This window comes from Myxine glutinosa, chromosome 3 (genome assembly GCF_964187855.1).
Source record: "Myxine glutinosa chromosome 3, kmMyxGlut1.1, whole genome shotgun sequence".
Classification (NCBI taxonomy): Eukaryota; Metazoa; Chordata; class Myxini; order Myxiniformes; family Myxinidae; genus Myxine; species Myxine glutinosa.
Genome location: NC_136263.1, coordinates 217505119 through 217520218, shown reverse-complemented (window position 1 = coordinate 217520218; position 15100 = coordinate 217505119).

The window sequence follows — 15100 nt, the reverse complement described above, 5'->3', positions numbered from 1 at the left end:
ACTGAGGAGAAATCCACGCCTTTGACCCAAACCAGAGATCTGTGCTGAAGAGGAAGAGCGACTTCCCTTCCATTGAGGAGAAATCCTTGCCTTGAACCCAAACCAGAGATCTGTGCTGAAGAGGACGAGCGACTTGCCTTCCACTGAGGAGAAATCCACGCCTTTGACCCAAACCAGAGATCTGTGCTGAAGAGAAAGAGCGACTTGCCTTCTGCTGAGGAGAAATCCTTGCCTTGAACCCAAACCAGAGATCTGTGCTGAAGAGGAAGAGCGACTTGCCTTCCGCTGAGGAGAAATCCTTGCCTTGGACCCAAACCAGAGATCTGTGCTGAAGACGAAGAGCGACTTGCCTTCCGCTGAGGAGAAATCCACGCCTTGGACCCAAACCAGAGATCTGTGCTGAAGAGTAAGAGCGACTTGCCTTCCATTGAGGAGAAATCCTTCCCTTGGACCCAAACCAGAGATCTGTGCTGAAGAGGAAGAGCGACTTGCCTTCCGCTGAGGATAAATCCTTGCCTTGGACCCAAACCAGAGATCTGTGCTGAAGAGGACGAGCGACTTGCCTTCCGCTGAGGAGAAATCCTTGCCTTGGACCCAAACCAGAGATCTGTGCTGAAGAGGAAGAGCGACTTGCCTTCCGCTGAGGAGAAATCCACGCCTTGAACCCAAACCAGAGATCTGTGCTAAAGACGAAGAGCGACTTGCCTTCCATTGAGGAGAAATCCACGCCTTGGACCCAAACCAGAGATCTGTGCTGAAGAGAAAGAGCGTCTTGCCTTCCATTGAGGAGAAATCCTTGCCTTGGACCCAAACCAGAGATCTGTGCTGAAGAGGAAGAGCGACTTGTCTTCCATTGAGGAGGATTCCTTGCCTTGAACCCAAACCAGAGATCTGTGCTGAAGAGGAAGAGCGACTTGCCTTCCGCTGAGGAGAAATCCACGCCTTGGACCCAAACCAGAGATCTGTGCTAAAGAGGAAGAGCGACTTGCCTTCCATTGAGGAGAAATCCTTGCCTTGGACCCAAACCAGAGATCTGTGCTGAAGAGTAAGAGCGACTTGCCTTCCGCTGAGGAGAAATCCATGCCTTGGTCCCAAACCAGAGATCTGTGCGAAAGAGGAAGCGCGACCTGTCTTCCATTGAGGAAAAATCCTTGCCTTGGACCCAAACCAGAGATCTGTGCTGAAGAGGAAGAGCGACTTGTCTTCCGCTGAGAAGAAATCCACGCCTTGGACCCAAACCAGAGATCTGTGCTGAAGAGGAAGAGCATCTTGCCTTCTGCTGAGGAGAAATCCTTGCCTTGGTCCCAAACCAGAGATCTGTGCTGAAGAGGAAGAGCGACATGCCTGTCATTGAGGAGAAATCCTTGACTTGGACCCAAACCAGAGATCTGTGCTGAAGAGGAAGAGCGACTTGCCTTCCGCTGAGGAGAAATCCATGCCTTGGACCCAAACCAGAGATCTGTGCTGAAGAGGAAGAGTGACTTGCCTTCCGCTGAGGAGAAATCCACGCCTTGGACCCAAACCAGAGATCTGTGCTAAAGAGGAAGCGCGACTTGTCTTCCATTGAGGAAAAATCCTTGCCTTCGACCCAAACCAGAGATCTGTGCTGAAGAGGAAGTGCGACTTGTCTTCCGCTGAGGAGAAATCCACGCCTTGGACCCAAACCAGAGATCTGTGCTGAAGAGGAAGAGCATCTTGCCTTCTGCTGAGGAGAAATCCTTGCCTTGGTCCCAAACCAGAGATCTGTGCTGAAGAGGAAGAGCGACATGCCTGTCATTGAGGAGAAATCCTTGCCTTGGACCCAAACCAGAGATCTGTGCTGAAGAGGAAGAGCGACTTGCCTGTCATTGAGGAGAAATCCACGCCTTGGACCCAAACCAGAGATCTGTGCTGAAGAGTAAGAGCGACTTGCCTTCCGCTGAGGAGAAATCCATGCCTTGGACCCAAACCAGAGATCTGTGCTGAAGAGTAAGAGCGACTTGCCTTCCGCTGAGGAGAAATCCATGCCTTGGACCCAAACCAGAGATCTGTGCTGAAGAGGAAGAGCGACTTGCCTTCCGCTGAGGAGAAATCCTTGCCTTGAACCCAAACCAGAGATCTGTGCTGAAGAGGAGGAGTGACTTGCCTTCCACTGAGGAGAAATCCTTGCCTTGAACCCAAACCAGAGATCTGTGCTGAAGAGGAAGAGTGACTTGCCTTCCACTGAGGAGAAATCCTTGCCTTGAACCCAAACCAGAGATCTGTGCTGAAGAGGACGAGCGACTTGCCTTCCACTGAGGAGAAATCCACGCCTTTGACCCAAACCAGAGATCTGTGCTGAAGAGGAAGAGCGACTTCCCTTCCATTGAGGAGAAATCCTTGCCTTGAACCCAAACCAGAGATCTGTGCTGAAGAGGACGAGCGACTTGCCTTCCACTGAGGAGAAATCCACGCCTTTGACCCAAACCAGAGATCTGTGCTGAAGAGAAAGAGCGACTTGCCTTCTGCTGAGGAGAAATCCTTGCCTTGAACCCAAACCAGAGATCTGTGCTGAAGAGGAAGAGCGACTTGCCTTCCGCTGAGGAGAAATCCTTGCCTTGGACCCAAACCAGAGATCTGTGCTGAAGACGAAGAGCGACTTGCCTTCCGCTGAGGAGAAATCCACGCCTTGGACCCAAACCAGAGATCTGTGCTGAAGAGTAAGAGCGACTTGCCTTCCATTGAGGAGAAATCCTTCCCTTGGACCCAAACCAGAGATCTGTGCTGAAGAGGAAGAGCGACTTGCCTTCCGCTGAGGATAAATCCTTGCCTTGGACCCAAACCAGAGATCTGTGCTGAAGAGGACGAGCGACTTGCCTTCCGCTGAGGAGAAATCCTTGCCTTGGACCCAAACCAGAGATCTGTGCTGAAGAGGAAGAGCGACTTGCCTTCCGCTGAGGAGAAATCCACGCCTTGAACCCAAACCAGAGATCTGTGCTAAAGACGAAGAGCGACTTGCCTTCCATTGAGGAGAAATCCACGCCTTGGACCCAAACCAGAGATCTGTGCTGAAGAGAAAGAGCGTCTTGCCTTCCATTGAGGAGAAATCCTTGCCTTGGACCCAAACCAGAGATCTGTGCTGAAGAGGAAGAGCGACTTGTCTTCCATTGAGGAGGATTCCTTGCCTTGAACCCAAACCAGAGATCTGTGCTGAAGAGGAAGAGCGACTTGCCTTCCGCTGAGGAGAAATCCACGCCTTGGACCCAAACCAGAGATCTGTGCTAAAGAGGAAGAGCGACTTGCCTTCCATTGAGGAGAAATCCTTGCCTTGGACCCAAACCAGAGATCTGTGCTGAAGAGTAAGAGCGACTTGCCTTCCGCTGAGGAGAAATCCATGCCTTGGTCCCAAACCAGAGATCTGTGCGAAAGAGGAAGCGCGACCTGTCTTCCATTGAGGAAAAATCCTTGCCTTGGACCCAAACCAGAGATCTGTGCTGAAGAGGAAGAGCGACTTGTCTTCCGCTGAGGAGAAATCCACGCCTTGGACCCAAACCAGAGATCTGTGCTGAAGAGGAAGAGCATCTTGCCTTCTGCTGAGGAGAAATCCTTGCCTTGGTCCCAAACCAGAGATCTGTGCTGAAGAGGAAGAGCGACATGCCTGTCATTGAGGAGAAATCCTTGACTTGGACCCAAACCAGAGATCTGTGCTGAAGAGGAAGAGCGACTTGCCTTCCGCTGAGGAGAAATCCATGCCTTGGACCCAAACCAGAGATCTGTGCTGAAGAGGAAGAGCAACTTGCCTGTCATTGAGGAGAAATCCACGCCTTGGACCCAAACCAGAGATCTGTGCTGAAGAGTAAGAGCGACTTGCCTTCCGCTGAGGAGAAATCCATGCCTTGGACCCAAACCAGAGATCTGTGCTGAAGAGGAAGAGTGACTTGCCTTCCGCTGAGGAGAAATCCACGCCTTGGACCCAAACCAGAGATCTGTGCTAAAGAGGAAGAGCGACTTGCCTTCCGCTGAGGAGAAATCCATGCCTTGGACCCAAACCAGAGATCTGTGCTAAAGAGGAAGCGCGACTTGTCTTCCATTGAGGAAAAATCCTTGCCTTCGACCCAAACCAGAGATCTGTGCTGAAGAGGAAGTGCGACTTGTCTTCCGCTGAGGAGAAATCCACGCCTTGGACCCAAACCAGAGATCTGTGCTGAAGAGGAAGAGCATCTTGCCTTCTGCTGAGGAGAAATCCTTGCCTTGGTCCCAAACCAGAGATCTGTGCTGAAGAGGAAGTGCGACATGCCTGTCATTGAGGAGAAATCCTTGCCTTGGACCCAAACCAGAGATCTGTGCTGAAGAGGAAGAGCGACTTGCCTGTCATTGAGGAGAAATCCACGCCTTGGACCCAAACCAGAGATCTGTGCTGAAGAGTAAGAGCGACTTGCCTTCCGCTGAGGAGAAATCCATGCCTTGGACCCAAACCAGAGATCTGTGCTGAAGAGGAAGAGCGACTTGCCTGCTGCTGATTAGAAATCCTTGCCTTGGACCCAAACCAGAGATCTGTGCTGAAGAGGAAGAGCGACTTGCCTTCCGCTGAGGAGAAATCCTTGCCTTGGACCCAAACCAGAGCTCTGTGCTGAAGAGGAAGAGCGACTTGCCTTCCACTGAGGAGAAATCCTTGCCTTGAACCCAAACCAGAGATCTGTGCTGAAGAGGAAGAGCGACTTGCCTTCCGCTGAGGAGAAATCCACGCCTTGGACCCAAACCAGAGATCTGTGCTGAAGAGGAAGAGTGACTTGCCTTCCGCTGAGGAGAAATCCACGCCTTGGACCCAAACCAGAGATCTGTGCTGAAGAGTAAGAGCGACTTGCCTTCCGCTGAGGAGAAATCCACGCCTTGGACCCAAACCAGAGATCTCTGCTGAAGAGGAAGAGCGACTTGCCTACCGCTGTGGAGAAATCCTTGCCTTGGACCCAAACCAGAGATCTGTGCTGAAGAGTAAGAGCGACTTGCCTTCCGGTGAGGAGAAATCCTTGCCTTGGACCCAAACCAGAGATCTGTGCTGAAGAGTAAGAGCGACTTGCCTTCCGCTGAGGAGAAATCCATGCCTTGGACCCAAACCAGAGATCTGTGCTGAAGAGGAAGAGCGACTTGCCTTCCGCTGAGGAGAAATCCATGCCTTGGACCCAAACCAGAGATCTGTGCTGAAGAGGAAGAGCGACTTGCCTTCCGCTGAGGAGAAATCCACGCCTTGGACCCAAAGCAGAGATCTGTGCTGAAGAGGAAGAGCGACTTGCCTGTCATTGAGGAGAAATCCTTGCCTTGGACCCAAACCAGAGATCTGTGCTGAAGAGGAAGAGCGACTTGCCTGTCATTGAGGAGAAATCCTTAACTTGGACCCAAACCAGAGATCTGTGCTGAAGAGGAAGAGCGACTTGCCTGCCGCTGAGGACAAATCCTTAACTTGAACCCAAACCAGAGATCTGTGCTGAAGAGGAAGAGCGACTTGCCTGCCGCTGAGGAGAAATCCACGCCTTGGAATGGAGCCAGAGATCTGCTGCGAACCCAAAGGATCGCTGTCTCTCATCTGAGGAGAAACTGCGTTGTGCTGATGCAGAGAGCGAGACCATTACCCTGATGGAGCGTGTGCTGGGCAAGAAGTGTTGTGTAAGCGGTGAAAGGCAGGCCGAGTGGGTGGAGGCCAAGGTTGCACTGCACCATGCTTACTCATCACTTACCCCGCCCCCCTTCCTCCTCTCCAACCCCCATTCCCCTTCTCCAATCCCCCTCTCCCTCCCCCTCTACACATCTACCTGTATCTGGACCGCTACCTGTCCGTCGACCGTGCCTAAGTAAGGCAAGCACCAACATTCTTTTGGTTTACGTTGAAGGCTCCATTCACGAACTATATTGTCCTCATCGAGGCCAGGCCTTAAATAAAGGTGAGGAGTGAAAATGAATAAGAAAACTGTTTCATCATAAGTGTAGGTGTTTGTTTGTAACAAAGAGAGATTGAAGCCAGTCCGGTATCTGTAGTCTGAAGGAGACAGAAAGGAAGACCAGCAACACAGACAGTGTAAGATGGTTCCGGGCACCACTTCAACGCTCCTAAGTCAGAATGGTAGTACTGAAGCGCGGTGCTACGCGTGCTTACTTGTTTAACAAGAAGGAAGCGGACAACGCGGTAAGTTTAAGAGTCTTTATTATAAGAGCTCAACTGTAGCACTGGCGCGCTCCGGGCTGCGCGCCCGGTGTATATCCCGTGGCCACGCCTACCCCTCGGGCGTGGCTGCCGCCCACTTGGTGCGCGGAATGATGCCCTCACGCCAGTGAGCTTTCGTGTCCGCCACACGCGCCCCCCCAGAATTCCCGCGCACCTAGAGGGCCAGTTTGCGGGGCAAACGGATGACCCGGCCGAAGCGCCCTCTGGCGACCGGCGGCGTCCGGGGTGCAGGGATGCCAGCTGGGATGCCTCCGGCTGCACCCGGGATGGGTGCAGGACCGGGGGCAGCGTGCCGGCGGGCCTGGGTGGTGCCGGGGGTCCGCCCGCAGGGGGGCGGCCCCGACGCGGGGGCCGAGCCACCGGCGGTGGGTGGTCCACGTCGAGGTGGGCCGGCTTGAGGCAATCCACCGAGACGCGGTCGGGAGTACCGCCGATGTCCAAGGTGAAATGTTTCACCCCGGTCTCCAGCACGCGGAAAGGCCCGTCGTACGGGGGCCGCAGTGGTGTCCGGTGGGCGTCGTGCCGGATGAAGACGTACTCCGCGGTGCGAAGCTCCGGGGCGACGTGCGTAGGCGGGTGCCCGTGGTGCACCGTCGGCACCGGGGCGAACCTCCGGGCTGTCTCCTGCAGCGCGGAGCGCTCCTGCGCCGCGGACCATGGTGCCGTGGGGTTGGGGAGGAACTTGCCCGGCACCCGCAGTGGTTGTCCGAAGACCAACCCCACCGCGGATGCGCGCAGGTCGTCCTTGGGCGCCGTCCGGAGGCCCAGCAGGACCCAGGGGAGCCTGTCGACCCAGCCGCCGTCGCAGAGGGTGGCACGGAGCATGGCCTTCAACGAGCGGTGGAACCGCTCGCATAGGCCATTGGCCTGGGGGTGGTAGGCCGTGGTTCGGTGCAGCTGGACCCGGAGCCCCCGCGCGACCGCCCCCCAGATCTCCGAGGTGAACTGGGGGCCGCGGTCGGACGAGATGTCCGAGGGGGCGCCGAACCGGGTGACCCAAGTGGCGATGAACGCCTGCGCGACGTCCGCCGCCGTCGTCACCGCCAAAGGCACGGCCTCCGGCCACCGGGTGGTGCGGTCCACCATTGTCAGGACATGGGTGAAACCCCGCGAGGGGGGCAGAGGTCCCACCAGGTCCACGTGAACGTGGTCGAACCTACGTTCCGGCACCGTAAATGGGGCCAATGGGGCCTGAGTGTGTCGGTGCACCTTCGCGCGCTGGCACGCAAGGCACGTCCTGGTCCAGCCGCGGACGGCCTTCCGGACGCCATGCCAGACAAACTTGTCGGCGACCAACCTCTGGGAGGCCTTCATGCCCGGGTGTGACAGGCCGTGGATGGCGTCAAAAACCTGGCGCTGCCAGCCCGCGGGCACGATGGGGCGAGGCCGCCCGAGGGAGACGTCGCACAAGAGGGCCGCGCCGTTGAACGGCACCTCGGTGACGCGGAGGCCCGTGACGGCGGTCCGCAAGGCCTGGACGCCAGGGTTGGCGGCCTGGTCCGCCGCCATCCGGGCATAGTCGATGCCAAGGTGGACTGCGTGGGTGACGGACCGGGAAAGGCAATCCACCACCGGGTTGTCCTTCCCCGCGACGTGCTGGATGTCCGTTGTATATTCGGACACGGCCGAGAGGTGATGCTGCTGCCGGGCCGACCACGGCCCGGCGACCTTGCCCATCGTGAAGACCAGTGGCTTGCGGTCGACGAAGGCCGTGAACGCACGGCCCTCGAGCAGATGGTGGAAGTGCCTGACCGCCAGGTGAAGCCCGAGCAACTCGCGGTCGAAGGTACTATAGCGGCGTTCGGGCGGGTGAAGCTGCCGGCTGAAGAACGCCAGCGGTTGCCAAGCACCACGCACCCATTGTTCGTGCACCGCGCCCACCGCGTAGTCCGAGGCGTCAATGGTGAGGGCGATCGGTGCATCGGGCGCCGGGTGCGCGAGCATGGTGGCGTTAGCCAAGGCTAGCTTCGCGCCCGCGAACGCCGCGTCCATCTGTTCGGTCCAGGTAATGTCGCCTTTGCCCGGCTTGCCCCGGAGGGCCTCGTGCAAGGGGCGCAGGAGCTGGGCGATGCGGGGCAGGAACCGATGGTAAAAGTTTACCATGCCCAGGAATTCCTGGAGCCCCTTGATTGTGCGGGGGGCACGGAAACCCCTTCACCGCCTCCACCTTGGCCGGTAGGGGGACGGCCCCGTGCCTGGTGACGCGGTGCCCAAAAAAGTCGATGTCGGCGATGCTGAACCGGCACTTGGCGGGGTTCATGATGAGGCCATGCTGGCCCAGACGTTCGAAGAGCGTGCGGAGGTGGTGTAGGTGCTCTTCGCGGGACGCGCTGGCGACGAGGATGTCGTCCAGGTAGACGTACACGAAATCCAAGTCGCGCAAGACGCTGTCCATTAGTCGCTGGAATGCCTGAGCCGCATTCTTCAAACCGAAGGGCATCCGAAGAAATTCGAAAAGTCCGAACGGCGTGATGACCGCCATCTTCGGGATGTCCACCGGCCTGACGGGGACCTGATGGTAGCCGCGTATGAGGTCCACCTTCGAAAAGAAGGACATGCCCACCAACCGGGCGGAGAAGTCCTGGATGTGGGGGACGGGGTAGCGGTCGGGGGTGGTGGCGTCGTTGAGGCGCCGGTAGTCCCCGCACGGTCGCCATCCCCTGCCGGGCTTTGGCACGATGTGAAGCGGCGATGCCCAAGCACTCTTGGAGCGCCGTACGATGCCGAGCCGCTCCAGCATAGCGAACTCCGCTTTAGCTACCGCGAGCTTCGTCGGCTCGAGGCGGCGTGCCCGGGGTAGACCGGTGGCCCGGCGGTGGGGATGTGGTGTTCCACCCCGTGCTTGATGGCCCCCGCCGAGAAGGTGGGCCGCGTGAGGGCCGGGAAACCCGCGAGGAGGCGGGTGAATTCGTTCGCTGCCGGAAGCGTACAGATGAACCTGGCCGGAACCGAACCGCTCAGCAAGCCGCTCGATGAGCCGCTCCGGGAGCTGCTCAACGAGGCGGGCAGCGCGCACGCGAGCGAGCTGAACGTCTCAGCCTGGACAAGCCTTCTGTGCTTGACGTCCACCATTAGACCATTGGCACACAGGAAGTCCGCGCCGAGCAGTGCCATAGGCACGTCGGCAGTGACGAACGACCACCGGAAAACCTGCCTTCTGAACTGCAGAGAAAGGCAGCGTTTTCCGTACATGCGAATGGACGTACCGTTGGCAGCAAGCAGTACGGGGCCCCGGCCCGCGGACTGCTTGTCGGACGTACCGGCGGGAACGACACTCACCTGCGCTCCCGTGTTGCACAGGTAACGGCGCCCGGATAAGGTGTCCATGATGAACAGTAGGCTGTTTGCACGGCCGGCGCTCAGTGCCACTACCGAGGGCTGGCCCGGGCGTTTCCCGACCTGCCGAATGAGCACGGCGGGCGACATTGCCGAGCCTTGTGGCCGAACTGGGCGTGGAAAAAACACCAGGTTTGCGGCGAAGGCGGCAGAGGCCGCGGTTTTTTTCCGCGGCGGCGGCGGTGGGCGGGGCGTGGCGGCGGACACAAAATGCACATCAGCCTCGAGATCCACGAGGTGTGGTGCATCAGCATCAGGGTCAGCCCCGAGAGCCGCGACGGCCGTGCCAAAACTCGCCTGGGTGTCCAAAGCCGCGAAGAACCTGTCGGCCTCGGCAGCGAGAGCTCGGGGTTCCGTCGTTGCAGAACCGGCCAACGCGAGGTGGACTCGTGCCGGCAGCTGGCGTCGAAACAACGCCCGGAATAGAGCGTTCGGGATTTCGTCGCCCAACAACGACAGCATATGGTCCATGCGGACCGACGGTCACGTGTCACCGAGCTCGGGGAGGTCCAGGAGGCGGTCGGCCCGAGCGTCCACCGTGAGGCCGAACGTGGCGAGGAGGAGACGCTTGATCGCCTCGTACCTGCCATCGGCCGGTGGGTTCCTCAGGACCGACACGACGCGGGCGGCCGTGCCGGGCCCGAGGGAGGCAACCACGTGGCAGTACATGGTCTCGTCCACCGTGATGCCTCGAAGTCGGAACTGGGCTTCCACCTGCAGGAACCATACTTCAGCTTGCGCCTCCCAGAACTCGGGGAGTTTGATCGTAACCGCGTTGTTTGCCTTTGCGATGGTGTATTCGGTCGGTCAGCGACAGCTGATCCAACGTCGGAGGGTCACCAATGAAGCGCGGTGCTATGCGCGCTTACTTGTATAACAAGAAGGAAGCGGACAACGTGGTAAGTTTAAGAGTCTTTTTTATAAGAGCTCAACTGCAGCACTGGCGCGCTCCGGGCTGCGCGCCCGGTGTATATCCCGCGGCCACGCCTACCCCTCGGGCATGGCCACCGCCCACCCCTCGGGCATGGCCACCGCCCACTTGGTGCACGTAATGATGCCCTCACGCCAGTGAGCTTTCGTGTCCGCCACAGTCTGTCTCCCTCTTCCAAATCCTGGTGGCGTCTGGTCAAATCTGTTTCTGGTGTTTGTTCCCCCTCCATCCCCTCCCTCACCTCAAACGGCTTAACGGCTGACTCCACACGTGAAAAAGCTGAATGCCTCAACTCTGTGTTTGCCTCTAAATCTTGTGTCCCAAACCCATCCCTCTCTGTACCCACCGTACCCAGTCATACCCAGCTGCTCCTGGACTCTGTGTCCTTTCCTCCTGACAAGGTGGAAAAGTTTCTGTCAACCCTCGACTCTGATTCTGCAACTGGTCCTGACGGCATCAGCCCACGGGTCCTAAAATCATGTTCTTCTGCTCTTTCACTCCCTCTTTCTGTTCTCTTCACCCTCTCTTTTGCTCAAGGTCATCTGCCATCTGCTTGGAAATCAGCCAACATCACCGCTTTGCACAAAAAAGGTGCAAAAACAGATCCCAGCAATTACAGACCAATCAGCCTTCTCCCAAATATCAGCAAAGTCATGGAATCCATCATTGCTTCAGATATTAAATCTTTCCTCTTCTCCAATGGCTTGATCTCTGATCATCAATTTGGTTTCAGACCTGGTCACTCTACTCTGGACATGCTGCTTCTGCTTTCTCAACAATGGATGGAGGTCCTCAACACCTAACAGGAAATTAGAGCTGTCTCCCTTGACATTTCACGTGCCTTCGATACGGTCTGGCACCCTGCTCTGCTCTCCAAACTCTCCTCCTTTGGTATCCATGGAAATCTCCACGCATGGCTGGCGGACTTCCTCTCTGGTCGTAGTCAACGTGTGGCCCTGAATGGGTTTCTCTCATCTCCTCTTCCTGTTCAGGCTGGAGTTCCCCAAGGTAGTGTTCTGGGCCCTGTGCTTTTTCTGGTCTTCATCAATGATCTCTCTGACTCTCTTGAAAATCCTCTTTATCTCTTTGCTGACGACTCTACTCTCTGTCGCTCCATTCCTCATCCCTCAGATCGGCAGTCTGCAGCCTCCTCACTCTCTGCAGACCTGGACAAAATCACAGACTGGTCAAACAAGTGGAACATGTCTTTCAATCCTGACAAATCTCACACTCTTACAATGTCTCTCCGAAAGGACCGACTGGACAACCCTCCCATCTACTTTCTCAACAATCCTCTCCAAGAAGTTCTGTCGCTCAAGCTTTTGGGTCTCACTATCTGCCATGATCTTTCTTGGGAAAACCACATTTCCAAGCTGGCCTCCAAAGCCAGTCGCCGACTGGGCATCCTCCGTCGTGCGAAGTCCTTCCTTGGCACACCTGAGCTCCTCACCACAGACAAGGCTTTCATCCGCAGCTCAATGGAATACTGTTCCCCCCTCTGGGCTGGTGCTTCTGCCTCACACCTTGCTCGGCTTCACGCTGTTGAGGCCAAAGCTTTCAGAATCATTGGAATCTCCTGCGATGGAGTCAACGCCGAGGGCCTTTCACTCTCTCACCGCAGGCAGGTTGGTGGTCTTTCTGTCTTATACCGACTCCTCTCCGGCCTTGCTCCCCCAGCTCTCTCTGTGCTCTGTCCCCCCAATATTCCTTCAGGTCGCACAAGATCTGCCTGCAACCCTCTTATGGTTAAACTGCCAAAGTCTAGGCTCTCTGCTCGCCTTCACTCTTTCAATCCCCTTTTCTCCCGCCTCTGGAACAAACTCCCCCACTCCCTTCAATCCCACTCCTCCCTCCAGGTCTTTAAAACAGCTGTTCACCACCATCTCTTATCTTCCCCCATCGAAAACCTTGATCTTTTCTACCCCCGGTAATTCACCCCAGAGTCCTTGCAGTGTTCATATGTTTTAATCCTCTCCCACCTCCCCCCAAGTCCTCCCGATGTCCCTGCTCTCAAATGTTGTGTTTGTGTCCTTCCCCCTCTTCCCCCTCTCTTTTGTGTCCTTCCCCCTCTCTCCTCATCTTGTCTGCCGCTCCCCTTGTTTTTTGTGTTTTGTGTGTCGGTTTGTCTTTTTGTGTGATTAATGTTAGCTCTTTCACGAGCCTCGATCTTGTATACAAAAAAAAACAAAAAAAAAAAAACAGTACCACCCTCAATGGTTGCTGACCACAACCTACGACCTGCAAAAACGGTCCAAACTGGATGGGTGTTTTTTAGGAGACTCCATCTCCCTACCGGATGGGTGTTTTTTAGGAGACTCCAGCTCCTTACCGGATGGGTGTTTTTTAGGAGACACCATCTCCTTACCGGATGGGTGTTTATTCGGAGACTCCATCTCCTTACTGGATGGGTGTTTTTTTAGGAGACTCCATCTCCTTACTGGATGGGTGTTTTTTAGGAGACTCCATTTCCTTACTGTATGGGTGTTTTTTTAGGAGACACCATCTCCTTACCGGATGGGTGTTTATTCGGAGACTCCATCTCCTTACTGGATGGGTGTTTTTTTAGGAGACACCATCTCCTTACTGGATGGGTGTTTTTTTTAGGAGACTCCATCTCCTTACTGGATGGGTGTTTTTCAGGAGACTCAATTTCCTTACTGGATGGGTGTTTTTTAGGAGACTCCATTTCCTTACTGGATGGGTGTTTTTTTAGGAGACTCCATCTCCTTACTGGATGGGTGTTTTTTTAGGAGACTCCATCTCCTTACTGGATGGGTGTTTTTTTAGGAGACTGCATCTCCTTACTGGATGGGTGTTTTTTAGGAGACTCCATTTCCTTACTGGATGGGTTTTTTTTAGGAGACTCCATTTCCTTACTGGATGGGTGTTTTTTTAGGAGACTCCATCTCCTTACTGGATGGGTGTTTTTTTAGGAGACACCATCTCCTTACTGGATGGGTGTTTATTAGGAGACACCATGTCCTTACTGGATGGGTGTTTTTTAGGAGACTCCATTTCCTTACTGGATGGGTGTTTTATTGGTGAGGCCATCTCCTGTGTGTGTGTGTGAATGTGTGTATGTGTGCGTGTGTGTGTGTCTCCTAACTCGCGAGATCTCCTAACTAACTTGGAGATCTCGCGAGATCCTGGAGACGGTGGGAGGGATTTTCGAAGCTCCACTCGGTCTCCACGTTATTCGAAGTTAAGTCTGTTCACAATTGTATTTTGTCGAAACTGTATTTATCTTTCGGTGTGTGAAGTTATTGTGTGCAACTTTGGTTGTTTCTCGGTGTTTATCTTTCATAAATTGATCGTCTGTTTGCCGTGTCGCGAGCAAGGCCTTTGCCGCGTCGTGAACGATTTGAAATCGAAGTTAAGTGATTGTTCCCATTTGTATTTTCGTTAAAACTGTATTTATTTATGGTGTTGTACGTATATTGTGTCCCGACGAAGATTTTTCGGTGCAAATCTTTCATACCTGTATTGAAAATCGTGTTAATTCGTGTCGTGTCTTGAGGCCTTGTACAGTGTACACTGTACAACCTTGAGGCTTTGTTTTTCTCTAGGCGGTCCGTCGTTTGTGATCCAATAACTTTCGTTCTCTGTATTCACAGTCTTTTCACCCATAGCCTACTTCCTTGTGTAAATCTCAACTCAAAAAAAAACAAAAAAAAACATTTCCTTCTCTTATTCGTTTATTCATTCTTATTCGTTCGTTCGTTCTTCGACCACGTGTTTCTCCCCCATTTCCCCAGATAGTTTTCACTGTTATTAACCTTCAATGTTTACACTTTCCCCTCAAGTTATGTATTCCGTCATATTTTATAACACCTTTTTCTTCCTCTTCTTTAAAAGGCTGCTTTCGACTTGCTCACCAAATCAATTCATCCCAAAAAAAATATCCATCTCCTATAGTGCCTTTTTTCTACATTCCCTAAACTCTCCTGCACTCCATCCTCCATCCAGCGTCCTTAAACGTATTTTTAACTCGAAGGTCACAAGAAACTCATTTTGCAATAAATGTTCGTTTCCCATAAATTGTACACTTTCTAAAATCCAATCTCACCCCTCCCCTCCAAATCTTCCCCATAACCCCTCCCCTCCAAATCTTCCCCATCACCCCTCCCCTCCAAATCTTCCCCATCACCCATCCCTTTCAAATCTTCCCCCTTGCCCCCTCCCTCCTAAACTACCCCCTCACCCCTCCCCGCCAAGACGCCCCCTCGCCCCTCCCCTCCTAGACTCCTCCCTCACCCCTCCCCTCCAAATCTCCCCCATATCCCATCCCTTTCAAATCCCTCCCCTTGTCCCTTCCCTCCCAAACTCCCCCCTCACCCCTCCCCTTCAAATCTCCCCACCCTCACTCCCCCTCCTCAAAGCGTCCTCCCCGCTTCTTCCCCCTTCCAACTCTCACCTCCATCTCCCCCAACCTTCTGCCTCGCTCTTCCCCCTCCTCAAATAACACCTCATTGTGCCACACCCAATCACCATCAAACCTTTTGTCCGCCCCATCCTTCCCTTTCTCCGAGCTATTCTGAAATCTCTGACACACCTTCAACAGCTCTCCCTACCTCTTCCACCTCTTCCACATCTTACCCTACCCCTCCTCTCCCTGGTTTTGTATCTGATGCTCCCCCTTCCTCTTCATTAACGGTATG